Here is a 27,468-nt window from a genome sequence, read left to right as displayed (position 1 = left end):
CCTCAAGTGGACACTGCAGGAACTACAGCCTTTGGCGCTTCTGGGTTAGCTTAATTTTTCTGTTGCAGAGGACGACGTGTTGTGTTCAGGTTATTTTAGGAGAGTATGATTTAAACACAGATATGGGACTAACATTTTTTTTTAACATTTTACTCATAAAATATGTTTCTTACATTTATGACAAAGTGGGGACTGTTGAGTTTTAGTAGCTTTGTGGGGACCCACAAAGTTGAGGAAGTCGTTTTAGTATCATTAAAATATTAGTAGGTCTAACTGGTTAATGATTGATTACAGTGTAGGGGCCTGGGTTTATAGAGTCACTCAGGTTTTCTGTGTTATTTTAGGAAATGTTTTCCAGGGAACTGAATGAAGTAAACATGGTTTTTCCTCGGTACTGAGTCATTAACCTAATCAGGTAAGCACAGATATAAACTTCCTTGAGCCCAAGTATAGATTCTGAGTTAGGAGCACAGAGTCAGCAGATGTATCCTGAACTGCTTTGTGCTGCACAGAAAACACATTCTTTCCTTATCTGTTGTTCAGGCAGTCCTTTTCATGTCCACACACCTTCATACACAACCTTCGCTGTGTCTTTAGGAACATTTACGGGGACTTCCAGGACGTGTTGCACCAGGCAGGGTGTTACTGGCTCTTTTCTCTTTTATCCTCCGAGACTCAAAGCAATGAACAAACAGTTGCAAAAGAAGATTTCAACATCTCTCTGCACACTTATCTGTCTCCATCTCTGCTATGGTTTCTTTGCTTATATAAAGAAAGAGATATCATCTGACACTGAGTTGTGGATTCAATCTGCAAATGAAACAAAATGAAAAATTATCACCTGCAAGATCTTGATTTCTTTTTTTGGAGCAGTTCAGAGCCTGTTAGCGGTGTGGTCAAACATTTAAAGCTATTAAAATGTTAAAGTTCCCTTTAGAGGAATCAGAGGGATTCATTATTGGATCAGCTCTGAAACATTTTGTGCAGTTTGAGCTTTAATCTGGACCTCTGGACCTTCAACAATCTTTTTAATGGTGTAACTGCAACACCGACTGTTCTGCATGTGGTCTTCAGATCAGTTCTCACTCCCTATAGCTCATTAAGCCATTGAGAAGTTACTGTCACAAGCATCAAAGATGAGCTCTTTGTAGTCCATCTTTGGACATTGCAGACAGACGTCAACAACATCTGCTACATACGGAGCCTGCTGTAGGTGCTGACAGTGTTTGAAAAGCCTCTTGGATGAGAGGTGAAATGAATTCTTTGACCACAGTGTCGACACGTGCTGAAGCAGAAACTCTAGAGTAGTTGTTCCCAACTACTCTACTACTCTATGCTGTAGGAATTTGTGACAGCTATACAATACAGCCATGCAGAAAAGGTTATTCCATTATTGCATCAGAGCTCTTTAGAGGAAAACAGGGGAACCACATGACCTCTGGTCTGGTTCTGGAGTTTTTGAACTAGAGGAAGTTTAAGGTCAACAACAGTGTTATTCAGCCAGGGATGACTGGTTTGGCATAAAACGGAAACTCTGCTGATGTTCCAGTGTAGCTGTTATCACATTCCACTAATGTGTGGTCTTATTTGCATCTGCCTGTTTGCCGCATTGATGGCATTAAAGCATCAACACTTCCTCCTCCTCCTCACGTCTGTGCCAAAGTGACATCATTGCTTCTGATATTGAGGGTTCTTGTTTATCATCAGATATGCACTGATTGTCATTCTTTTAAAAGTGCGTTCTGCCAGTAACGATTTTTATCAATTTCAGATTTCTTTCAATGAACTATAACAGACAGCATATCAAAAAATAAATCAATTGAAAATGGAATTATAATCATAAAAGGCATTTAAATTTTACATTTCCCCCCAAACTGCAGTAAGTTACAGGATCTTTTTCTCACTAAAACAACTTGAAACAGTAGGACTCTGCTACCGGAACGAAATAATACCAATACAACTTACAATACAAAGCACCTCAATGCGCTTTATACTGTAAGGTAGACCCTACAATAATACATACAGAGAAAAACCCAATAATCATATGACCCCCTATGAACAAGCACTTTGGCGACAGTGGGAAGGGAAAACTCCCTTTTAACAGGAAGAAACCTTCGGCAGAACCAGGCTCAGGGAGGGGTGGGGCCATCTGCTGTGATTGGTTGGGGTGAGAGAAGGAAGACAATATAAAGACATGCTGTGGAAGAGAGACAGATACTTTACCTGACACATTTCAGCTTAGCAAACAAAGTCAGGTTTAGCAGTTTTATAGAACAAAACATGTTCCAGTATGTTCGTAACTTCACCAGATAAAAGGACTTCGACTCTTTTTCATTTGTCTCTGTAATTTCCCTCATAACTGTTTTGATCCTTTGCTCATACCGAGGCTGCTAGCTTTAGCCTTTAGCCGTTTTGCCTTTGTTAGCTTCTTTGAAATGCCTATGGATGATTTAAGTCTGATTAGGTTTGCTGAACTTTTTCGTGACAGTTCTTTGCACTTTACAATGAACTTTGCATCTTTAGCTTCACTTTCATGCTAATGACATGTTAGCATGTGACTGCACCGCTGTGCACAGATCATACATGGATGTCAGTTTTAATATAGGCACATTTCAAACCAGCAATCAGTACACGACTGTCTTTAAATTACTGAATGCTCTTTGGTGTTAATAAGACAAAACAATTAAAATGGTTTATATAATGTAAATTTAGTCAGATTCTTTGGGAACTGCTGTTATGCATAAATTCTTCTTCAGGTCTCTCCTGGGCTTTTCTCTGCTCACAGTGGTGAGCTCGACCTCTCGGGTCATGTAGGATTGGCCGCCCTGTTATTCTCTGTCAACGCTGGTGAAGCTGCTTTTTAACTTTTATGCTAAACGACACTGGAACAACCTGCTGACTGGTATGAACTGAGCTCGTGTTCACGCGTCTTCAAGTTAGTTTTATTTTTGATTTTATTAATTTTCGGGGAACAGTTTTTTGGTTGACTTAGTTTGACATGTTCTGTGTTTTCTGCTGTGATCAAAGCTGAACTTCCACAGCAGCTCATTCTTTGTGCTGCCCAATATGTTTTCATCTGGAATTATATGTGGTGTATTAATAATGTTTTGTCTGCTTGTTTACTTTGTTGGTAAGTCAACCTTGTGCTAATTGTTTTAGGTTAAAGGTCAACGGTGTTAAAAATGCTAAGGAAAAAAAAGGAAAAATAAAGTAACTTGATGATTTTTGCTTGTTTTTTGGACAAAGCTGCTGAAACATGGGGTGTTTTCAGTTGTTCACACACTACTCCTGGCTTAGTTTTTTAAATAAATGAAAATAAGGTTTAATATGTGTTATTGTTTATTTGAGGTTTTATGCAAACAGATTTAAAACCTGTTGAGGACCAGATGATTTTTGCATTTATGTTCAAACTCACTTATCTGTTGTATTCATGTCCTATTTTGCATATGATGCTAAAAATAGCAGTATGATAACACTGAACACACCTTCGGAGTCTTTCTCTCGATTTGTTGGAACTGGAAACTGTGGGCAAGTTCGTTCATGCCAGATGTTCAACTTGAAAACCCCGTTTGACCTGGACGTCACCTGAAAGCAGCCGACATGTTTCCACTGTTTCCTTCTCCCGACCTCATCTGCATAAACGTCTTCCTTCTTCCGTTTACTCCCATTTGAATGTTGGGAGGAAGTTAAACTGACAGCATTGTTTAGCCAGCTCTGACCTGACGCCGACGTTGTTCCAGTTGCAATCGATCGATTCATTGCATCGATGGGATTAAGCATTAACACTTCCTGATCCTCTGCCTGTGCTCTTTATGCTTTTTGTTGTTTTTATTTCCTTTAGCTTATGAATATGTTAAAAGTTTTCGTCATCACAGGGACTTTTTGTTCCATAAGTGTGTCAGGGTAAGCTTTAGAAAAGCAGCAGCGTGTGAGGGCTGCTTTAGGTTAAAAATGGTCCTTTTTGCTAAAGCATATAGTTAGGGCTGGATCAGGTGACCCTGAATCCTCCCTTAGTTATGCTGCAGTAGGTGTAGGCTGCTGGGGGATTCCCATGATGCACTGGGTGTTTATACACCTCTTTTCATGTCTTTATCCTGTCTTCCTTCTCTCACCCCAACCGGTCGCAGCAGATGGCCCCGCCCCTCCCTGGGCCTGGTTCTGCCGGAGGTTTCTTCCTGTTAAAAGGGAGTTTTTCCTTCCCACTGTCGCCAAAGTGCTTGCTCATAGGGGGTCATATGATTGTTGGGTTTTTCTCTGTATGTATTACTGTAGGGTCTTTGTAATAATGTGGGTTCTGTGTAGGTGTGTATGTATGTAGGTATTATATGTAACAGCTTATTTTTAAAAAAAATTTATGTTTTTATTCTTCTATATATTTTTTTCAGTGTTTACATATATATATATATATATATATATATATATGTGTGTGTGTGTGTGTGTGTGTGTGTGTATGTGTGTGTGTGTGTGTGTGTGTATGTGTGTGTGTGTGTGTGTGTGTGTGTGTGTGTGTGTATGTGTGTGTGTGTGTGTATGTGTGTGTGTATGTGTGTGTGTGTGTGTGTGTGTGTGTGTGTATGTGTGTGTGTATGTGTGTGTGTGTATATATGTGTGTGTGTGTGTGTGTGTGTGTGTATGTGTGTGTGTGTGTGTGTGTATGTGTGTGTGTGTATATATGTGTGTGTGTATGTGTGTGTGTGTGTATGTGTGTGTGTGTGTATGTGTGTGTGTGTATGTGTGTGTGTATGTGTGTGTGTGTGTATGTGTGTGTGTGTGTGTGTGTATGTGTGTGTGTGTGTGTGTGTATGTGTGTGTGTGTATGTGTGTGTGTGTTCTCTATCTTTTATTCTCTTCTTTTGTGACCTGCAGACACACAGAAGATGTTTGAAATCTGACACTTTTACAGTTTATTGATCAACATGTCTGGATTATTATCCGGCACACACTCTCAACACTTTGTAGAAGTTCTCAGGTAAATAAAATAAGCCAGTGTAAGCAGCCTGTGTCACTTGTCTGCCGTGCACGTACCAAGCACCATGCAGGTGAAGCAGGTCAGGTTACACTTTAATTTTAAAACAGGAAGTAGCCGAGTTAACGCAGGTAAATAAGTAACTTTTAAAAAACAAATATCTGGACTAAAATCCACCTTTAAATGTTGGAGAATGATCACACAAACTCGTTTAACATTTAAAGTGAAAACATTTTACTTCAGACTGAAAATTCCTCCACAGAGATTCTCAAACCGTCCACCTCCTCAGGCTCTGTGGAAGCCTGTGAAACTCACTGTAGGGTCATTTCACTCCATAAAGTTGATGTCTTGTGCATTTTGTGCTCCTAAAATCTGTCTGGACGTTCTAAGTTTTGTCTTTTTAGCCACAGAAGGACAGAACGACCTCCCTTAGAAACTAGTAATCTGTGACATTTTTACTTTTGATGTAATCATCTAAAACTCTCCTGCTCAGCTCTCGAGTGGGCGAGACCCCCTCCACAAAGCAGATCACACAAACTGAGAGGAAGCTGGGGCTCTTAAATCTGTCAGCACACTCACAAAGGGTCAGAGGTCAGGTGACGACGGATTACAGGAAACAAGGTCCTCAGAAAGTGTGTGTGTGCGGCCTGATGGATTGGTGTGTGTGTTTTGTGACTTGATTACAGCCCCTTAACATAAAGTCGCTCGGTTTCCATATTTATCTTAATTTTCTGTCCGTTATTCCCCCTCAGGTCAAGGTTGAAACTGTTTTTTCCCCATAAAATGAATAAAACACTGAAATAAAGAGTTAAATGTTTGAAAATCTGTTTGGATGCAAGAAAAAATGATCTTGTAATTCACAGAGAAATGAAAATATCCAGTGTGTTACTCAGAAGTGAAGAATTAGTCTCCGTGCTCAGCCTCTTGTGTATAACAATTAATGGCTTGACTGGGATTTGTTTGCATATAAAGTGCCGTTAACACACTTCGCAGATGCTCGGCAAACTCTGTATTTAAACAGCTTTAGCAGCTGCAGTCATTTTTGCAGGAAGCCTCATAAACATGTCTACTCAAAAAATGGTGCCGTGATTTATTGAAACATGTGCAAACATACATGCAGATACAGGATATAAAGCAAAGAGGAGTTTGTACAATTGGACAAACTTTGTTAACAGTCAATATTTGGTACGAGCGCCTTTATTCTTCAGCAGAGTGGATCACATGCACCTCTCAGGCCCTGTGTCACGTCTTTCTTAATCACATGACTTTCAGGTACTGTTCATCTGCACTGACCTGCCTTCTTTTGTCCTCTCATCTAGTTTCCTGCAATGAGCCAAGAGTCATCTAATCACAAGGAAATCACCATGTTGGTGCAAAAATATAGTTTTATGTCTTTCAAATTGTGTTATTTTGACATTTTTCAAATAAAGATATTGCAGGACATGACAGGCTCCTGGTAACAACCCAGCCAACATGTATATATGGGCCCCACCTGGTTTTTGCTCGGGCTGGATGGGTATCATGTGGGCATGGGCTCAAACTGGGCTTTTTGTATGGGGCCTACTTGGGTTTTTCACATTAAACCCATATGGGCAATCTCAAGTGGGCACTTTTAGTAGGTCCTGGGTGGGTCAAACATGGGAAACACTTAACTTGGTCCAAAATGGGAAACACACGTAGGACCCACTTGGGTTTTCCACCTGGGACAGACATGGGCAAACACAGTCATTTAAGGATACGCTGTTGTTGTGTGCCCCATGTGGGGCAAAGTGAGGTAATCAATATATATTTTTAGCACGGATGACACAGGTGGGGCCCACCTGGTCAAACTATATGGGTCGCACATGGGCAAATGCAAGTCAAGACCCTAAAAACATGTCTATGTGGGCCCCATATGGGTTATGTTAAGTTAGTATGGGCTTATATTCTATGTGGGCTCAGGATTGTTTAGTATATATGGGACCCACTTGGGTTTCTCACATCAAAACCATATGGGAAAACCAAGTGGAAACATACAGTAGGTCCTAGGTGGGCCAAACGTGGGAAACACTTAACTTGGTCCAAAATGCCAGAACACTCTAGGAGTGAACGCACCCCCCTCTTCATGCTCCACAGACCTCGCATGAGACATTCTTTCAACATGCCATCAACTACATACTTCTAAACACAAATGATTACATGCAGCATTCTACTATAAGTAAACTTATATTATTAAAAGATTATACTGACTACTAAGTACAATTTTATATTGACAGAATGTTTTTCAGCGTTTGCTCTTGGAGTTCCCTTCACTGACTGTTCCGTCTGTGTTTACCTACACAATGTCACATTAAATCTATCTTTTACATAAGTGACACACGACAGACACCAATTATCAGTGCCCGAGAAGACACCGTGAATCGAGTCTTTGTATTACCGGCCATGAGTCAAACAATACTGTTTAGTCTGGGTCTGAACAGAGCGCCTTGTGTGTGACGTCGTTTGCGCATGCGGGTCGCTTTGAGGTTGAGCGCATTTGCTGTCACATTTTATTTGTAGTGTGAACAAGCAGACAAGAAAACATGTTGTTGTGTGCCCCAGGTGGGGCAAAGTGAGGTAATCAATATATTTTTTAGCACTAATGACACAGGTGGGGCTTACCTGGTCAAACTATATGTGTCATACATGGTCAAATGCAAGTCATGGCAGAACCAAAGAAGCGAAAGGTAGAAAGTGAGCACAAAAAATTTCAAACACGGTGGGAGAGTAAATATTTCTTCAAAAAATTCAAGGGGAAGTGTTTGATCTGCAATGAAACTGTGGCAGTTATGAAAAAGTATAATGTACAATGTCATTATAACATCAGGCTTGTGCATCCTACACTGGTGTTGAGCGAGAGCAGAAATTAAAGCAAAGGGAAGCTATCCTGCAGGGTCAGCCACAATATTTTTTTCATGCTCAAATTGTCCAGGAAAAGGCTCCAGTCAGCTATGAGGTCGCCCAACTCATTGCAGTCATGGCAAGCCTTTTTCAGATGGAGACCTCATAAAACACAGCCTCGTTAAAGTCACCGAAATAATGTGCCCCGAAAAAGTGCAGGACAACGTCAGCATGTCCAGAAATCCAGTTGTGCGACGCGTTTAAGACTCGTCAGACAACATTAAACTGCAACTGTCTGATAAAGCTGTGCTTTTGATTTTTACTCCATGAGAGCACCGATGCCACAGACACCACACAGCTGCTAATGTTTTTTTGCGGGGAGTGGACGAGAGCACGAGCGCTTTAAGTGAGTAAAAAATATATTCCACAGTACCCGTGTGTTATTAAGCATGCATGTGCAGGTACACATGCTTCAAATATCAATAATGCGCATCGATTATGTCACTACCCTGCTTTTGTGTACCACTTTCTTATATGCGTTTTTCTTGTTAACACACAGAGTACACACCGCTGTGCACAGCGCACGCACACGCAGTCAGCTGATCTCATCTGATGCAGATCTGCTCCTTCAGGTGACATTTGTTTGGATTTTTGTCACGAGTGGCGATCAGTGGCTGGATGGCCCAATTTACATAACCAGCACAGCTGATACTCACCAGAATAGTTTACTAAATTTATATGCACTCCTCTGTCCAGTTCAGTCTGTTAATGTTGATAATTGTTTCAAAATGGACATGGATAGATGTTTTGCTAAGCCTAACTTAAATAACAAGCTTGAAATGTACCCGTCCCATTTTCCCCTTGATTTTTCCCCTTTCCCCTTTATTGATTTTTTTCCTCTGTACTGTAAATCTTCTGCCTAAGAAGAAATCTGAGGCTGCTGTTCTGAGAATGAGCTAAAATCAATAAAGATCCATTTATGGAAAGCTGTGATTAGCAATTATATTCAACAATATAACACGTTTGAACACTTTTTATAGATTTTTCTAACTTTAATACAATAAAGTTAAGGTTGTATACCTAATTTCTAGTAAGTGGCCCAGCCCCTCATGTGGCCCTCAGTGAAAAAAGTTTGGACACCCCTGTGTATATACACTGTCAGAGATACTTGAGTGTCTTTGAGTGAAGATTTAAGGTGATAGGACATATAAATAAATGCTACTTGAATCTTTACTGAAGCTCAGTATTTGACACAGAGTTCACTCACATGAATTTCACTCACATGTGCTGTACCAGTGTACCTGCACATGTGATGTGACAATAGAAGTGATTTGATTTGAGACTTCAAACTCACTGCTGTAATAACTAATAATGATTAATATAATAACTATAATATTGGCCATATCATATTTACACTGACTTTAGTCTCATGAACAACATTAACTAATTGTTGTTTACTAGCTAATCTTAAATGACTGTTCAGTACAGATATGAAGGCCAACAGTCATGTTTTACAGTCCTGTGGTCTCAGCCTCAGATACTTATTAAATCACACAAAGCTCGTGTAGAAACAAATGAACAAAATATGTTCTCCTTCATTTCTGTCAACCACACGTTTCCAGCTATCATGGTTGCTAGGCAACCTGGGCAGCGCGACGGAGGCTGGACCGTCCCATTTCGTCTGCTTGTTCACACTACAAATAAAATGCGACAGCAAACGCGCTCTAGTGTGAACGCTCAAAGCGGCCCGCATGCGCAAAAGAAGACGTCACACACAACGCGCTCTGTTTAGACCCAGAGCAAACAATATTGTTTGACTGATGGCCCTTAATATAAAGACTTCGGACTTTACGTTTCCCAGTTTTGCTTTAAGTTATTTTGTTATTTATATAATAATGTAAATAACCTAATAATGATCCTTATTGCGGATATGGGTCGCATAGGGTCAAAAAAATCGGATTTGATGCGTGAACGTAGCCTTTGAGTGCGCGGCTCTTGAGGACCGTTGAGGCTGCGTACTTTAAGGCTGCAGACCCTGAATTGGGATACAGCCTCTGAGTCTAGGCCACGTTGGGGCGGTCAAGATGTGCCCGTGGGTGGAGCCCCACAGTCCCGCTCGTCAGCCGTCACACCTGTTCCTCATCAACCTCATCATCTGTCAGTATTTAAGGAGCAGCTCCAACTCTCAGTCTTAAGCAGACCGTCTGCCTCATATGATTGGGACCCTCGCTCCTCCGTGTTTCTGCAAGTTCCCGAGTTTAAAACCTTCGTTTGCTTGTTGCCACTTACCTGTCCTCGCTCAAACAAGCAGTCTCATTCTGGATCTGGATCATGTGTAATTTTTGACTGTTTTTAGGGGCTTGTTCAGATTAAATAGAACAAGATATAAAGCATTAAAACATGTTAAAAACACAACAGCCTTAATAAACACAGAGTAGTTTGGACCCAGAAGCAGGATTCATACGTCATCACTTAAAGAGGAGCAATCTTTATTAACATTAGTAAGACACCCAAAAAATATTAAACATGTAGCTTATTCTAAACAAAGCAAAACACAACTTTGAGATTAACTCGTCGCCTTTCTTTGGCAAACGCTAACACAAGTTAGCATAGAAATGAAAGTAGCTCCTGCCTTCTGCCTGTTTCTTCCTCTGTTTCCCTCTCTGTGCCTCTTCCTCGCTGCCTCTCTCCCAGTCATAGGCCACCTTTTGTCTCCATGCAAAAACTCACATTCCTCACGGCCTCTGCCCACAGACACACACACACACACACACACACACACACACACACACACACACACACACACACACACACACACTTGTAGGCATTCCTTTGCGCAGCAACAATGAGGTCTTTGTGTTGCACACCGCCCGTGTTTTCATTTCATTTTTTATTGCTTTTGAACTCCTCGCATGGAGAATTTAATCATCTCTCCGTCGGTTCCTGAGGTTGGTTTTGAAAAGATTTTTTTTTGTTTGACGGCTGGTAGTCAGGGAGGCCGGCAGCTGCACTGTGTGTGTGATCTCCCACAATGCACACGCATGCAGAAACACACCACCACATGATCCAAGGACAAAGGGCTGCATGTCTTCAGAGGAACCTGACTTGAGTTTTGTTTTTGTTTCAGCTGCTTAAAGCCAAAAGGTTGAAGGCTGTGAAAACTGAAGAGGCAGAGAAGGGCAGGAAGTGAACGGAGATAAAAGATTTGATGAATTACAGCAGATTTTCTGCAGATTTACACCAGATTAACGTTAAGACCTCTTTAATAGCGCATTGTTCAAATAAAAATAAAAACCCCTAATGGCCTTACCAGAAAACACACAATGAGCCAATCATGATGTCATATTTTTTTTGCTCCTCCCAGCTTTATATTTAGTTACATCATCAGTCTGTTAGCGTGACCTGGACCAAAGTGAGGCCTTGGATCATCTGTGTAAAGTGCTTCACAAAAGACACACAAAAGGACGATAAATCCTAAAGAATAAAAAAAAAATACAGAGACAAAAGAAATGAAGCACGTTAGCGTGCAGTAATATAACATCCTTCATCGAGCTTTAAACTCAGTCCACTCACAGTGCAATCTAAGTTCTTCTAGAAGGAAGTCTATGAAAAAGTTTGTAGATTTTACCCAAAATAAAGTTTTAAAACTTTTCCAGGATGTTTTTCCTCTTCCACCACACACAGCTGCCCAGTTCATGCACCGATACAGTGGAGGAAATACGTGTTTGATCCCCTTCTAAAGTTTACTCACAAAGAAATGAGCTTTCTCTATTTTTATGGTAGCTTTATTTTAATGGAGTGAGGCAGAATACCAGCCAACGATCCACAGTAACACACTACAGAAAAGTTATAAATTGATTTGCATTTCACTGACTGAAAAAAGTATTTGATCTCCTTCAACCTGGACAGAGATCTGGCTACCACAGATCGGCTGTGTGCCCAGATTACAATCATTAGTCAGTTACAGATACTCCTGATCTCAACCTGTATGAAGCACACCTGTCCACAGAATCAGTTTCTTCCATTCCAGCTTCTCCACCTCCCTCGTAATACCAAGAAGCTGCCAAAGGATGTCGGGGCAACAAGACTGCCATGCAAGATCCTGCCTCATGCGGTGAAGATGATCATGTGACTGCTCAAAACTACATGGGAGGACCCTGTTAATGATTTGAAGGCTGCTTTGACCACAATCACTAAGAACACCATTGGTAACTTACTATGTTGTAATAGACATGAAGCCCTGCAGCTCACACAGGGTCCCCCTGCTCAACAAGGCACGTTTGTCAGTGTTCGCCATCTAAATCAGGGGTGGGGGAACTCCAGGCCTCGAGGGCAGGTGTCCTGCAGGTTTTAGGTGTCTTTGCTCAAACTCAGCTGATTTAAATGGATAAATGACCTCCTGAACATTTGTGGTTGGTGTGCTGACCCAGGGTGAGATCTAAAACCTGCAGGACACCGGCCCGTGAGGCCTGGAGGTCCCCACCCCGATCTAAATGATTCAGAGAAGTCTTGGGAGAAAGTGCTGTGGTCAGATGAAAGCAAAATCAAAGTGGAGTCTCGATGCTCTGTCCTGTAGAAATTATGTGGAGCTGAAGCTGAAGCAGCAGCCAGGAAACCTGAAGGATTTAAAGAGTTTCTGTAAAGAGAAATTGGTCAAAATCCCTCCAGAGACGTGTGCAAACCTGTGACCAACTACAGGAAACATCTCACCGCTCTGTTTGTCAGGGTTCCTCCACCAAGTCCTACGTCACGTTCTGCTTGGGACCAAAACTTATTTCACTCAGTGACATGAAAATCAATTTGTACTTTTTTTGTCGTGTGTTTTTCTGGATGTTTGGTTGCTATTCTGTGTGATCAGGCTCGTGTTCGTGTAGGATCAGGCAGCTGCGGGCCTTCCCATCATGCACTGGGCTTTTCTCCTCCACTCCCCACATGTTTACATGTCAGCACTACGTATATTTAATGTTATCTTGTCCAGTCGTAGCAGACAGCTGCCCCTCCCTCAGCCTGATATGCTGGAGGCCTCCTCCTGTAAAAGGGAGCTCTTTGTCCCCACCAACGCCAACTGCTGCTCATAGGGCACTGTCAGGTCGATGGGGTTTTATATTTTAGTGTCTTAAAGCAATTTAAGACTGTTATTATAAAAGTAACATTGGATTTAAAAAGACCAGCACACCCTGTGTGTGCCATTTCCTGTTTTATTTTGTAATCCTTTGTTCCCATGAATCCACTTTTTTTCCTTCTCCAATCAATTTTCAACACTTATTACTTCCACTAATATAAATATATAAACACGTCTCAGCTAGATTCACAGTCAAGGTCAGGTCCTCATGCTTCCTGTTTTCTAACTTTTAATAGTTATTCAGTAGAATCTTTTGCCTCTCACAGTTATATTTAACAACAAAGTTTAGCAAAGGTCAAACTACACAAACACAGTGTCTCATACAGGGCCGTGTGTCTTTGTTTCTGCAATGATTAAAAGTGACGGCACACACTGCAGCCTGCTTGCATAAGACAGCGGCTGTAAAATTCCTATCAGCAGTCAAACGTTTCGTTTTTACAGCCGCGCAGAACAATGCCGGGTATTTTGGTGACGGGACACCTGCAAAGCGTTTGAAATTTTAGCGTCGACTCAGACACAAAGCTCCCTCAGAGACACCGCACAGTCAGGTAACCCAGTTTCTGCAGAGCTGCATACCTGTGTGCGTACCTGCTCGGCTTCGCCTCGAGCTGCTTCCCGCTCTGTGACAGGCCTTTATGTTGCAGAGCCTTTGAACTTTTTGCTGCAGAACTCAAAGTGTGAAAGCAGGAACATCCTCTGAGGCCATCACTTCCAACCACAGACAGTTGATAAAATATGGATGTGGCCACAATGACGTCACTACTGGTTTTATACTCCAGTGCTACAGGTTTACTCAGTGTTGTTCTATGGGGCCAAACTGCATCCACAGACTGTATGGGAGCATCACAGACACAGAGCCTGGCTAGTTAGTGCTCAGTTACATCCAAATCAATATCACTCCCCAAAACTGGAGCTCAGACTTTTTGGACAGTCTGTTAATACAATTATCCAGCAGGCATGTTATTGGTCAAATGTACTGCAAAGTGTAGTTTTTGTTACTGTAAGTGTATTTCAATGCTAAACTTTTTTACTATTATTCAATTCAATTCAATTCAATTTTATTGATATAGCGCCAAATCACAACAAAAGTCGCCTCAAGGCGCTTTATATTGTACAGTAGATCGCACAATAATAAATACAGAGAAAAACCCAACAATCATATGACCCCCTATGAGCAAGCACTTTGGCGACAGTGGGAAGGAAAAACTCCCTTTTAACAGGAAGAAACCTCCGGCAGAACCAGGCTCAGGGAGGGGCGGGGCCATCTGCTGTGATTGGTTGGGGTGAGAGAAGGAAGACAGGAATCAAAGAAGAACTGCGATTTTTACTTGACTTTTACTTTTAGGGCAGCAATAAGTGCAGTACTCCAGAGATGGAACAATAACTCAAAGGGTGGATTTATTAATCTTTATTAAATAAAACACAGCTGAGATGGAGCTACACAACTTAAAACCTGGAATCAGAAGAGGAGGGAAGCACACTGCCTAGTGGGGAGGACATGAGGAACATATAGACTCCCGGTAATTAGGGAGATGGGAAACACCAGGAAACACAGCTGCAACAAATCAGGATTAATGAGACAGGAGAAGTATAACTCAACACAACGCACACAAGCCTGTCATAAGATGGAAGCAACGACCAACAAAAGGGGAAAGCAGACCTGTGCAGTCTTCCTTTATACCATTTCATCTTATTTACATCGTGAAGCACTTTGTGACTTGTTCTTGAAAAGTGCTGAATTCATTAACTTTAGTTACTTAACATGTTTAATTACTTACAAAGAAAGTACCACTGAGGACACAGGGATGGAATATTCTGATTCTGGGCTGATTTAACATTGAAATTTTATTTGCAAACATAATTAATCTTGTGAAATACTGAAGTTCAGTGACTCACGAACTTCAGAAATGCCATAACTTTTTTTTTAATAGACTTTATCGAAAGTGCTGAAAAGTTGAATTAGGTTTAAGGGGCCAGAATGTGTGTGATGTGTGAGCGAGAGTTCTCACACGTATACAAACACCAACTTGTGTGTGTGTGTGTGTGTGTGTACTTGTGTCCCAAATCTAATAAACTGACCGTAGCATCGTTACGCATCATTACTTCTCCACTAACAGTGGATGGCTGAGCAAACACGGAACATTTTTCATGCTAAAATCATGTCGTAAACTCTGGGGGAGTTATTTTATTCAGTGTGTGTGTGTGTGTGTGAGGGCGTGAATGCGATGGTTGTTGCCTCTTTGCAAAGCGGGTTTCTTTGCAGTCTAATTTCATGATGGTGGAAAGAGTGACGAGGCGTCTGCAATAACACCATTATCCAGTCTGAAATAACAGGAGCTGCTGTTACACCTGAGTGAGTCACACCTGCTCCTCTGCTCGCCTTCACAGGCACAAACTTTTCCATCCTGGTTTCTGTCTGTACACTGTAAAATATAACTTGTTGTTTCAACTTAAAAATATGAGGTAAAGGGCTGCCTTAAAATTTTAAGTTAAGTCAAGAAATAGAGTTTGTTCTTATAACACAACCAATTGTTATCTTAATGAAAAATCACATGTTGTCTAAACTTTCATCTTAGTTTAGTTGACTGAGATTTGTTAGTCAGTTCAACTCCTTTAATTGTCATCTTTACTTGGGAAAACCCTTTCAGCTAAATTAAAATAATCTATTGTTTAAACTCTTGTCCTAGTTCAGTTGACTTGGGTTTTTTAGTTAATTCAAATACTTTAGTAGTTCTTTTAACTTAGGAATCTATTTTAGCTTAACTAACATAACCTGTTAGCTAAGTTGATTTAAGTTTATTAATTAACTGAGCTCCTTCAGGTAGCTGAGTGAACTTGTAAATCAGTTTCATTTTAATTATCAGAGTTGATTGACTGGATGTAAAGAAAAATGTGTATTAAACATCTTAAGTTTTGTTTTGTTTTTTTTAGCTTTCTAACATCCATTTCAGCAAAACTACCTGTTAGGTTCATCTTAGATCTCAGGTTTAAATACCTACATTCCTTTAAATTAATTTTCTGTTGTTTACAGAAAAAAAAATAAAACCCCACAGATTCCATTAAAGTCTATCTGATCATTTCATACAGAAAGTTTGTTTTAAGAACATGACAAGACAATTACTCATGAGCACCCAACATTCACCATTTATTGTGCCATCTTAGTCATCTGAGAAACAGAAAAATCAGTGACGTAGCTCATCAGGCTCACAATCCATCAAAACTCAAAGGCTGCTCCCTGTGAAACAATAAATTTGAACTTGGTCTTGAGCCCAGTTTGGGTGAAGATTAAATTCTGACCAATACTCTAGGAGCAGTAGTGATTCTTGTGAAGTAACAACATAAAGTCTGCATTAATGTAATGTATCAACGGAACACTTGCTATTTTAGAAAAGTTATTCTTTACATTTACAAAATTTTTAAACTTCATTGTGCTCAGTCACACCTGTTAGCATAAAACTTGAAATATTAAAATAGTACAAAACCTTTGATAAGTGACAGTAAAGATCAGTTTATAACAAGTAAGACAAGTAACTCTTGTATTTGTCTTCGTTTACAATTGCAACAAATTCCACAGAACCAATATCTCTGAAAATGAGTGCATGCTTCTGAAACATTTGATAATATGGATATTTCAGAAACATCAGTTTGAGTCTGCTCAATTGCAAAACAAAGGAAAAACTACTGACTTGCATGAGATAAGCATCTGCAAAGTCCAGCATTATATTGTTGTTCACATAAGTTTCTTAAACCATGAACAAATGAGTAATTGTCTAATCTGGAATGTAAAGTGTAGTCATTTAGTGACATACAAAAGTGAGAATGAGAACTTGCAAGAATAAAAAAACAAACAGTAAAATAAAAACTGTCCTTAACACTAAGGAACATACAATTACAGTTCTGCATGGCTTTCTGCAAGAGTCTGTTTCTTAGACCATGCACTAGTGAGATGCACTGCCTTCCACCAATGTTCATTAGGATGTTCTGAATGACTTCAAAGATGTCCTTAAGTTCCTTTGGATAGTCTATGTTGAGGGCAAAAAGAAGGCCCATCAGCATGGAAATGGCACTTGAGACATCCCTCAGATTAGACAGGATTACTGCCGCCTCAAGGACAACCAACACATCGATGATGTCTTCTTCTTTCACCATCGCAATGCCAACTTTCATCCTCTTAGAAAACGTGTCTTCAATACCTGTCGGCTATAAAAGGGTTCAAAGACAAAAAAAAAAAAAAAATTACACAATTACAATTACACAATATCCCTTGTGCTTAAGAATTCATGTCTTTCCAAAGAAGAGCCATACTGATGCTTTGGATGATGGTGATTGGCTTTGGGTAACACTTATTAGTTGTTAAAGTTTTTTCAGAATGAGATATGCACCCCCATGTTACAAATCCATTTCTTGCTTTAAACAAAGACCATGTTCATAAATAACTGAGCATGTCTTCAATTGCAGAATTCAAACAAAATTTTCAATTTAAATGGTAAATGGCCTGTATTTGTATAGCGCTTTACTAGTCCCCTAAGGACTCCAAAGCGCTTTACACATTCAGTCATTCACACACATGGGTGGATGACTGAATCGTGACTCAAGAGTTGACAGTTCGTCTTATAATTGGAAGGTTGCCGGTTCAAGCCTCGGCTCCGACAGTTTCAGTCGTTGTGTCCTTGGGCAAGACACTTCACCTGTTGCCTACTGGTGGTGGCCAGAGGGCCCGGTGGTGCCAGTGTCCGGCAGCCTCGCCTCTGTCAGTGCGCCCCAGGGCGGCTGTGGCTACAATGTAGCTTGCCATCACCAGTGTGTGAATTTAAATCTAGTTATGCTAAATATTGGCTGTGCTCTAAACCAAATCTGGCTGAGAATACATGAAATGTGCAAACTGCAGCTACACTACAGGATCAGATTATGGCTCCATAGACAATGCTTCTTTAATCAGTTTATTGATTAAAGTTTATTTTTCCCCCTATATTAACAGCATGAAAAAAGAGCATATAGACGTGGCTGAACAGGTTGCATAATTGGCACTGAATATCAACATCCACCTTTACCCAGCTGCCCAATGACTCTCGGCCAGTAACCTTTAATTGCTTACCCAGTCTACACAGTCTCTTTTCCAGGGTCCAGGACATTTCACCAAAGTATTGCCCCCCACAGCTGTAGCAGCCACTGCAGCCCCTTAAATATCCTAATATCTCTGCCATTACAATATACAATGTGAGAAATCAAACGTAAAGCTGAAGTGAACAGTACAGCAGCGAAATGTCAAAGACCCTGGTGAAGACATGAATAAACACAAGACACTAATAATATCAATGCTAGCTTGCCAGTTAGTTTCTCTGAAACCCAGACCAAATCCAGTGTCAAAGATCTTGTAATAATACATTTGGTGAGGAAAAAGTACACATGTTATCATGTGGCATCTATTGTTTCATAGATGCCACATGTTTCATTTAAAATCCACTGTGGTGCTGTCATTATTAAATTTACTAAAAGAAACAATGCTAACCTTCACAGTCTTGAAAGTGTGTGAGGGATCTTCCTTTAGAAAATGAGGTCCTCTGTCCTCTTCCTTTGTGTAGGGCTCTGGTCAAAGAAGTCAAAAACAAAACCAAAACATTTTTTAAACAGTGTTTATGAAGCATGTAGACAGCTCCAAATTCACAGCTTTTTGATACATAATTCCATCAATATATGATTATCATTGGAGATTTTGAATCAGGCTTATCAGGACATTCAAGTAGAATATGATATCCAACCTACCACCAATATACATAGATTCTGTAAAAGTTACCACACTAAATGTCCAGTTGTGAAATATGATGACAGACTTTACTTATCAGCTTTCTTTCAATGAGTTCATCAGTTGAACTGGATAACCTAAAACTTAAACAAAGGAGAACATTTCGCAGTTGAACACTTACATCATCTCCGAAGCATTTTATGAGCCTAGTTAGCCCTCCTATGCCGCTCTTGATTTTGTACAGCTCCACGAACCTCTCCATAATGGTCAAGCACAGCAAAAAGGAACCCTTTCAGGTCAACAGATGTAAGACGGGCAAATTCTGCTTCAACCTGAGCAATAGAAGAAGAGGGGTGGAGAGTACAGGCAGAATAAAAAAAGATTCTTTGAGACCCAAATTTAAGCAAACAGTCATCTGAGGCCCATTAGAGAAAACACAAACACACAAAAGCAAACAAACAAAAAGATGCACTTTACCTGCTGTTCAGCGAACAAGGAAGTTCAGAGAACAATAAGCTCTGTCTTGAAATCTTTTAAAGTAGAATGATTGTGAAAATGACTTATGTGATGTAAAACTTTAGTAAACGTGCGATTAAAAGAACACTGAGTAAAAGGACAAGTAACAATTTCCTTATTCCTCAGATGTTTACCTTGATGAGCAATACTGTTTTAGTCCAACTGCCTCATTAAAGTTACACAACAGGCTTTTTACATTAAAGCCAGCAAGTCCATTACATACTCCCTTTTTAGATCTGAAATACTGTGCAGATTCTGTGTATATGTAGTGGACAGCAATTTACCCCAAAGAGTGCAAAGTTTGCAAGTCCACCTCATTTAAATGACAAAGACAGATGTGATCATCTAGACCTGTGAAAATAAATTAATGACAAACTTGCAGTTATGGATGTTATTACAACCACAAGAACCTAAACAGTCTGCTCCATTGCTTTTGTTAATGAATCACTTGTTGGTAACAGGTCTGAATATTTAGTTTATGCCACCTGCATGTGATCATCAATAGTGCCATATTACTTCTTAAGAAGTACCCTGACACTACAATCTTTATATCATTTGTTCTACAGAGCTATTAAGTTACAATATAATCTGTGGTGTTTCCAGTATGACAAAATGCACAAATTGTAACTTACCATTTGACTCCACTGACAAAAATAAATCCCCAGCATCAAGTTTGGCTTCACAGACCTAAAATAAGTAAAATAAAAATATATGTTATAATTATATTGTTTTCGCCATTTATTCATGTTGCTAATTTTCTGACATATAAACAATGTTAGTTTTGTTACAATACAGAGAATGCAGTTTAATTAAAAGGTAAATTATGCAAAAAAAAAAAAAACTTCTGCAGTATACCATGCCAAAAATCAGTGTCTCTGATGCCAATTATTTTATCACTACAGCTCTTTTAGTATGGAAACTCACACAAACTAGTCATACTGATCACAAGAGTTCAAAAATAAGTCAAAATAGTGAGCTGTTGTTAAGCATAAAGCATTTCAGGGTAACAAATAACTGCACAATAGAATTAAAGCAAAAAATAAACAAACTGGAGGACTATCTGATAAAAACTAATATAATGCTGGTTTGTAGACCATATTTTGTCTCAGTCCTCAGTGCACTCTTGCAGCTTAGCATGCAGCAGTTAATAACAACTTAAGTGATTACATAGGGGTAAACAGATGACAACAAGCATCGGAGTCCTGCCAAAAAGTTCTTTTTGAACCCAGTCAGTTATTGGAAATATTGCCAAAATGAACTTCCACCAAAATACAACAGCCTGTGAACTTGAAAGAAATTTACAAGTACAGAGACAATATGAAATAAGCTTTATTAATTAGCTGAGTTAGCTTGCTAATATCGCAACAGTGGTTGAGTGCACAATCTTAAAGCTAGCGGCACAATACTTGTGATTTGGTCAGTGCCACATTAAACCCATAAAAAAGGCCATATGTCAGTTTATTAGGTCAAGTTTGGTCATGACATACAAGCTGGACCTTGTCCGCTAAAGCTACATTAGCTAAAGCAAACATTTCGGTAAAAGAGAAAAACACACATCATGCCATAGATTCAAAACATGTTCCAACTTTTGTAGCTCTCTTTCCTTATAGTTATAACCAATGTTACTCACCTTGAAAGCATATTCCAAAGAAGACGATTAGAAAACGTCCAAGTAAAGTGAGCATGTCGTTAACCGCCAATTCCCCATGATGCACCTCGGTAGCAGTCACGTGAGGCAGTTTTGAATCCTGCTGTGCTCAACTTACCCACATTGTCAAGTTCACATAAGTTTCTGATTTAGCTGGACATGAGTTTTCAAGTTAGCTTTTTTTGGTGTAATTGGGACGTTTTTAACTTGTAATTCTATGTTATAACAACAACTTCAGTCATCTATCGTCAAACTGATATAGAATAATATGTTGAAATAACAAACATCTAGAATTACATTTTACAGTGTAGGGTCAGTCAGTATGAGACATCAGCTTTAATCTAATAATCCTCCTTTTCTTTCTAATGAGGTGTGCTGAGGTCTCGCTCGATCCAACAGTTTGGCTTTTCTTTGTTCATCACAGAACAGTTTTTTTGTTCAGTCTGTCATCTGTAAACTCTGGATGATGTTTCTTTGCTCCTGTGTTTCATTTCTGTGGTTGTTTCAAACCTCAACCCGCCTGCCTGCCAATCGTTTCGCACCAGCAAAGTCACCTGACTTGTCCCTCCTCACTACTCAGCTGGTTCCACTCCACTAAGCATCCCTTCAGACACCCACCAATCCCAGGCTGATGTGGAGTTTCTGTTGAGTCACTTCCTGTTTTATTTTGAAATGCTGCCATACACAGCTGGATCTGCCTCCAGACTTTATTCTGTTTCACACCTTGTTTGCACCACACCTATGTTCAATCAGGTAGTCTACTACTCCCTCCCACCTATCATTTTGTCTCCTCTCACTTCACAGTAAACCCTATTATTTATCATTTCTTTCTACTTTTGGCTGCTCTCTTATTTCCCAAGGATTCGTATTTAATTAAAAATGCTACAAAATGCTCCAACAATATATTGATGGAGAGGTAAAGTCTAGTTTCAGCCTCAATCTGAAGCTGCTGTGCAGTCCAAACAGGTGAATGATAAAAATGTACAGTTATTATGAAGATTAAAGAATCCACAGAGGACCGAACAGTTTTTGCAACAGGCTATAAACGTGTTTATTTCTGCACTGAAGTTTGACATCTTAACATGGGAGTCTCTGGAGACTCACTCACTCACTGCTGGAGCCTCTGGTGGACATTAGAGGAACTGCAGGTTGTGGCACTCTGGCTTCACTTTTTCAGCTTTGATTTTGTCACTTTATTTGGGACCTCTTAAGAGAACAATCACTGTCACTGGCTGGTGCAAAGCTCCGCCCTCTTAAATTCTTCCCTTATCGATCGCCACCTGAAGATCCAGACGGTTATATTTATATAGATCTTAATTCATCCAAAATAGAAAAAATCCTCAGTGTTAGCATGGCATTAGCTTGTAAATGTGGCCCATCAGCCACAGCTATGTTGGCAGTGTGGAAACCTAAAAACAGGGACTGGGTGTGTTAACTGCTGCTGCACACATTCATCCCAGGGTGCCACATGGAGTTCTTGGTGCTGATTCCTCGATGCACTGGCAGCTCAGCGCTAATATCAGGACCGTACAGTCTCACAGCAAACCTGGAAATAGTCACAGCTTCTAATGTGTTCATTTATTATTTAATATGTCCGGTCGCGGCAGATAGCCTCCCTGAGCTTGGTTCTGCCAGAGGCTTCTTCCTGTTAAAAGTAGTAATAATAATAGTAATAATAATTAAAATTGTATAAAGCAACTTTAAAAATTCAGGTAGGCTGGTGTTAAAGTGTTTTTCAAGGCCTGTTGAAGACTTAGATGGTGTAAATGATGCTTGTTTTATTATCTGTATACTACATCATATGTAGAGATCTATTTTTGTACTGTCAGATTAGCCATCAGAGCAAGCAGCGCTTCATTTCCTCTGTTTTCATTATTTTACTTTAAGTTTACTGCCATGTTTTCTCTCAAATGCATAAAGCTACATCTCTGAATATCTGATCAATACGTTCATATTTGACCTTTTCGTGCACTGTAAGTTGTCTTTCATCGCCTCTTTTTTCTTTTCCCATCCATCATCTCTTTGTTCACTCATACAGCCTTTCTGTAACTGTGCCTCTTTCTGCTTTATCCCTTTGTGTTGTATTGTTTTAGTGGCCCGCTGACTAATGGGAGGTGAAAGGGGGAGGGAAACGAACATCACACCCACCTGAACTTTGGACTCGCTCGCTCCACTCTCTGTTTCCCTCTCTGTCTCCGCCCTCCTTCTCTAACCTTTCTAAACACACACAGAACATTGTGTTCTTCAATAATGTGCAACTTTTGCCCCACTTCTTTGTTGATGACATTTTCTTTCTCAATAGCCTGAATGTTTTTCTGCACTCAGATGAGCTGCTGCACACATTTACTCTTCCTGCAGCGAATTCAAAGCAGAACTATCGCATTTTATGTCACCCGTATTAAATTCATTATTCATCATTGTTGTTCTCTTTCTCTTACTTAATTATTACAGACAGTGTCATCAGGGCTGCTTTTTACTTACAGTATTTGCAGGAGTTACATAACCTTACGGACCAATTTAATCCTAAGTCTCTCATCAGTACAAATATGTCCATTAATTTGCTTTAGAAGCTTGCACCACCTGATGCTGCAGGTTGATGTTCAACCTTTGGTGCTCATTTCAGTCTCCATCTTTTTATTCTTGGACTCCAAGACATGAGTAGCTTTGCATGGTTCCCCATTCAAAATAATCAGCCTTTATCATATTCTGCTCATCGTCTGAAACAAGCCGTTGTACTTCTACTGCTTCTCCACTCAAGCTAAATTTCTTCTGATTGGCAGCCCACAACAGCCACATTTAGGGTTCAGACACATGTAAAACAGCCATTTTTCAAAACCTTTTGACATTTAAAGTCTCTTATTTTTATGGATCTTCTGTAAAAGGTTTTCCTTTTGGGTGATCCAAACAGGTGAAAATGAAAAAGGCCTGGACATCAAGCCGAACCCTCCTCCTGACCCATGATGCACTGGTGTTGATCTGGTGGATGTTGCGAGGTCAGTGACTTCTCATATAAGAAAGCTCACATCACATGATTGCTCACCTGACAACCTTCAAAACATCCAGCTGATCAGCTCTGCAAGCTGCTTTACAACCCACCTCTACCCCAGACGTTTTTATATCCAGTTAGTCGATGTCATATGTTGTCATGTGATTTTGGCACTGAAAGAAAATGTTCACATAGGTTTAAATGGCCATTACTGACCTTTCACACTGAATTTAAATCGATCATTGGCAGATGCCTTCAGATTACTATTATCATACACAGTGTGTCATGCTACAACTACAGTGCTACAACTCTGCCACAGACCTCCACCTGCAGCTATGACACAGTGTTTTATAAGAACGGAAGAAATGTCAGATTTCAGATTTATAAGTTCCATTATGGATAATCAATAATCATTTAATACTAATTTTGAAAAATGCCTTTGTTTGTTACAGAGTGGATATCCAGGAGGAGGTGGCTGTGGTGACAGGCTGCTGCATGAAGTCCATGGGAATCTAATTATAGTTGTATTATATATGAAGCCATTTTTAAGTATTGCAGAGAAAATCCACAAATTTTCACACTCTGACTGAAATATTGGGAGGCAGATAACAATTTAATCACCAATACTTTTATAAATAATGTTGATTTTAATATTTTTCACATTTGTAATATGTGAGAAATTAATACTGTTGCTACAAAATGAAGTATTATGCTGTTGCGATGTTTCTATGGGAAGTTTTAAATAAAGTTTTGTTAAATTCTGAAGGAAACGGGATGAAAACACTGACTGCAGAAAGAAAAATCCTCCTCCGAGAGCTTTTTAAGACTCCCTGTCCGTATCTTTGGCTGCACTCGCCCCAGTTTTCTTCCTGGCACAGCAGGGACTCGATCACTTCCTGTTATTAAGTCTGGCTGAGGGTCGGAGGTGAAGGGTGAGAGGTGGAGGACAGACGTAGTGTTGACAGGGAGGAGGGGAGGAAGAGCGAAAAAGAGGCTCTGCCTTATGTGTGTGAGACGGAGGCAGTGATAGCAGGAATTACAGAGGAATGACTGGAATTTCCTGAGCTGGTGATGAAAGCTCGCTGATTCAGAATGAGTGTTACAGGATTTCATATCTGGCCTGTCTGATTATCTGATCACTTTGCACATAATGAGCATCTAAATCATTTACATGAGCAAAACTAAACCTCTGAAAATAGAATCCACGTGTTGTGTAATGACAGTTTTGTGCACTCTGGAGTCACCGGGAGTTGTGAAATCTGGATTTGGGACCACTACAGCCTTCTTCTGGCAGGACTTCTGCACAGCAGCCATATTATTGGTCAGATAACATATTGGAGCGCCTTGAGGTGACTGTGAATAATTGCAGTAAAAATGCTCCAAAAGGCTTCAGCAGCACAAACACGGTCCCGATGTCCAGTTCTGCTGAAGCTAGCAGACAGCTAGCAGCTACAGCCGCCTGTGTCACCATCCAACTGTCAGTCAAAGAGACCACGCCCCTAACAATGCAAACTTTAAGCCTTAAAACCATTTAAACAGGTGAGTTATAAAAACATTTTCACCCCTTACAGTTTTTTGAAGGACAAACTTGTCTATAGAGACAATAACAGTGTTTGTATCAGGCTGGAAACATGCTAATCTTTGCTGTAAGTTTTAACATTTTAACATGGAACTCTGAGGACTGACTCACTGCAAGAGCCTCAAGTGGATATTGGAGGAACTGCAGCTTTTGGGTGTATTTTTAAGCTGTGGAGGTTGGAGCTTCGCTGCCCTGATGGTTGCAGACGTCTCTTTGCTCAGAATATCTGGTGGAACCAAAAGGATTAGCTGGAGCAGTTCCCAGGTGGGACTCGGATGTTACCTGAGCAAACTTCTGATAAGTCACCTGAAAGCTCCTTCAGTGGAGGCTGGTCTTTCATAAAAAGCTGTTAACTCGCTCGGCAGCACTAAGCTGCTTCCCCTGGATCTGGATGTAAGCAGCATCTGAAATCTTTTTTTTTCTGAGTCCTCAAACATTGTGATTGTTTCCAGATTTATATGGAAATACAGCAGGTTTTTGTTTTTATTCATGTGGACTTTTGTGACATTGAATGTCGTATAAAACAAGCAGCCAAACCATCAGAGTCAATGAACACTGACAGAATGATCACAAACTCATGTTTAGTCTTTTAATGACTCCTCTGTGTTGGGCCTGGACCTGAGTCCATGTGAGCTGCTGGCAGTAATGAGGATCATGTTCTCAGGCTCTCCAGCGGCCCGTTCGAGCCGTCAGAAACAACGCGGATGTGTTACGCCTCCCGCATTGTTCCCCAAATCAGCCTGAGCTCTGGGAGGATCAGCTTACATGGCGGTGTGACCTGCCAAGCAATGCACAAAGAGCAAGTGCACAGAAACACACAGCCATACGCACACCTACACTGTTCCCAACACAACAACATTAAAACAACATATTTGTTCTGCTGTGAGGCGATTTAGATCCTGCTTCAAAATAAGTTCCTAAGGATATTTAAAGATGGCGACCAAGTGTCGAGACTTGTTAGCCACTAGATTTCCCAAAAAAACACCTCTAAATACTTCTTTTTACACGATCACAAAGTTACACAATTTTGGTTTCAGCTGGTGATGATTGGAGGAAGAGCTGCCTCTTTAACGACACATCTAAAACCTGCAGGACACTGGCCCTCAAGGCCTTGAGTTCAAGACCCCTGAACTAGATCCGAACCAAGCTCCACAGCTTTTGAATGTTAGAAGTCGTGTCAGCGGTGGTCAGAATGTGGGCTGGTCACACGGTCAAGAGCAGGTGGTCGATCACAGTAAAGTATGTGCAGTTAAATCTTTGTGTATGTGTAAGTAAAATATTCAAAGATCATTATTAAAGGTGAGGCTTACCTACTAGTTTGTCTTAATTGTGATTTCAGTAATCCCTTCATGACTCACACTGAAAGTCATCTTTGTTTTAAGACCTTCGCAGGCCTGAGGGAGACACCTGTCAGCGATGTCACCTGAACGGCAGAACGCCTCAGAGCTGCAGCGTGAGGATGCGAGTGTCAGCTGAGGAAATATTCAATTCAATTTATTTATACAGCACCAAATCACAGCAACAGTCGCCTCAGGGTGATTTATATTGTAAGGAGATGACCCCCTATGAGCAAGCACTTTGGAGACAGTGGGAAGGAAAAACTCCCTTTTAACAGGAAGAAACCTCCAGCAGAACCAGGCTCAGGGAGGGGCGGGGCCATCTGCTGTGATTGGTTGGGGTGAGAGAAGGAAGACAGGATAAAGACATGCTGTGGACGAGAGATAGAGATTAATAACAGATATGATTCGATGCAGAGAGGTCTATTAACACATAGTGAGTGAGAAAGGTGACTGGAAAGGAAAAACTCAATGCATCATGGGAATCCCCGGCAGCCTACGTCTATTGCAGCATAACTAAGGGAGGGGTCACCTGGTCCAGCCCTAACTATATGCTTTAGCAAAAAGGAAAGTTTGAAGCCTAATCTTGAAAGTAGAGATAGTGTCTGTCTCCCGAATCCAAACTGGAAGCTGGTTCCACAGAAGAGGGGCCTGAAAACTGAAGGCTCTGCCTCCCATTCTACTTTTAAATACTCTAGGACAGGGGTGTCCA

At 40.4% G+C, this 27,468-nt stretch overlaps 1 long non-coding RNA gene across 2 annotated transcripts; it reads left to right on the top strand.

Moving 5' to 3' along the window:
• The first annotated feature begins 355 nt into the window (after window positions 1-355).
• Window positions 356-25,677, top strand: LOC112846833 (uncharacterized). Of its 2 annotated transcripts, none has more exons than XR_003220010.1 (3): window positions 356-415; window positions 23,763-23,847; window positions 24,293-25,677. It is a non-coding gene; the product is annotated as an uncharacterized LOC112846833 (long non-coding RNA). The 2 variants fall into 2 exon arrangements; XR_003220011.1 differs by lacking the exon at window positions 356-415 and adding an exon at window positions 14,252-15,300.
• Window positions 25,678-27,468: the final 1,791 nt, after the last annotated feature.

The sequence above is a fragment of the Oreochromis niloticus genome, linkage group LG5 (genome assembly GCF_001858045.2).
Source record: "Oreochromis niloticus isolate F11D_XX linkage group LG5, O_niloticus_UMD_NMBU, whole genome shotgun sequence".
Classification (NCBI taxonomy): Eukaryota; Metazoa; Chordata; class Actinopteri; order Cichliformes; family Cichlidae; genus Oreochromis; species Oreochromis niloticus.
Note: the sequence above shows the minus strand (reverse complement) of the source record. Positions and strands in the feature narration are given on the sequence as shown.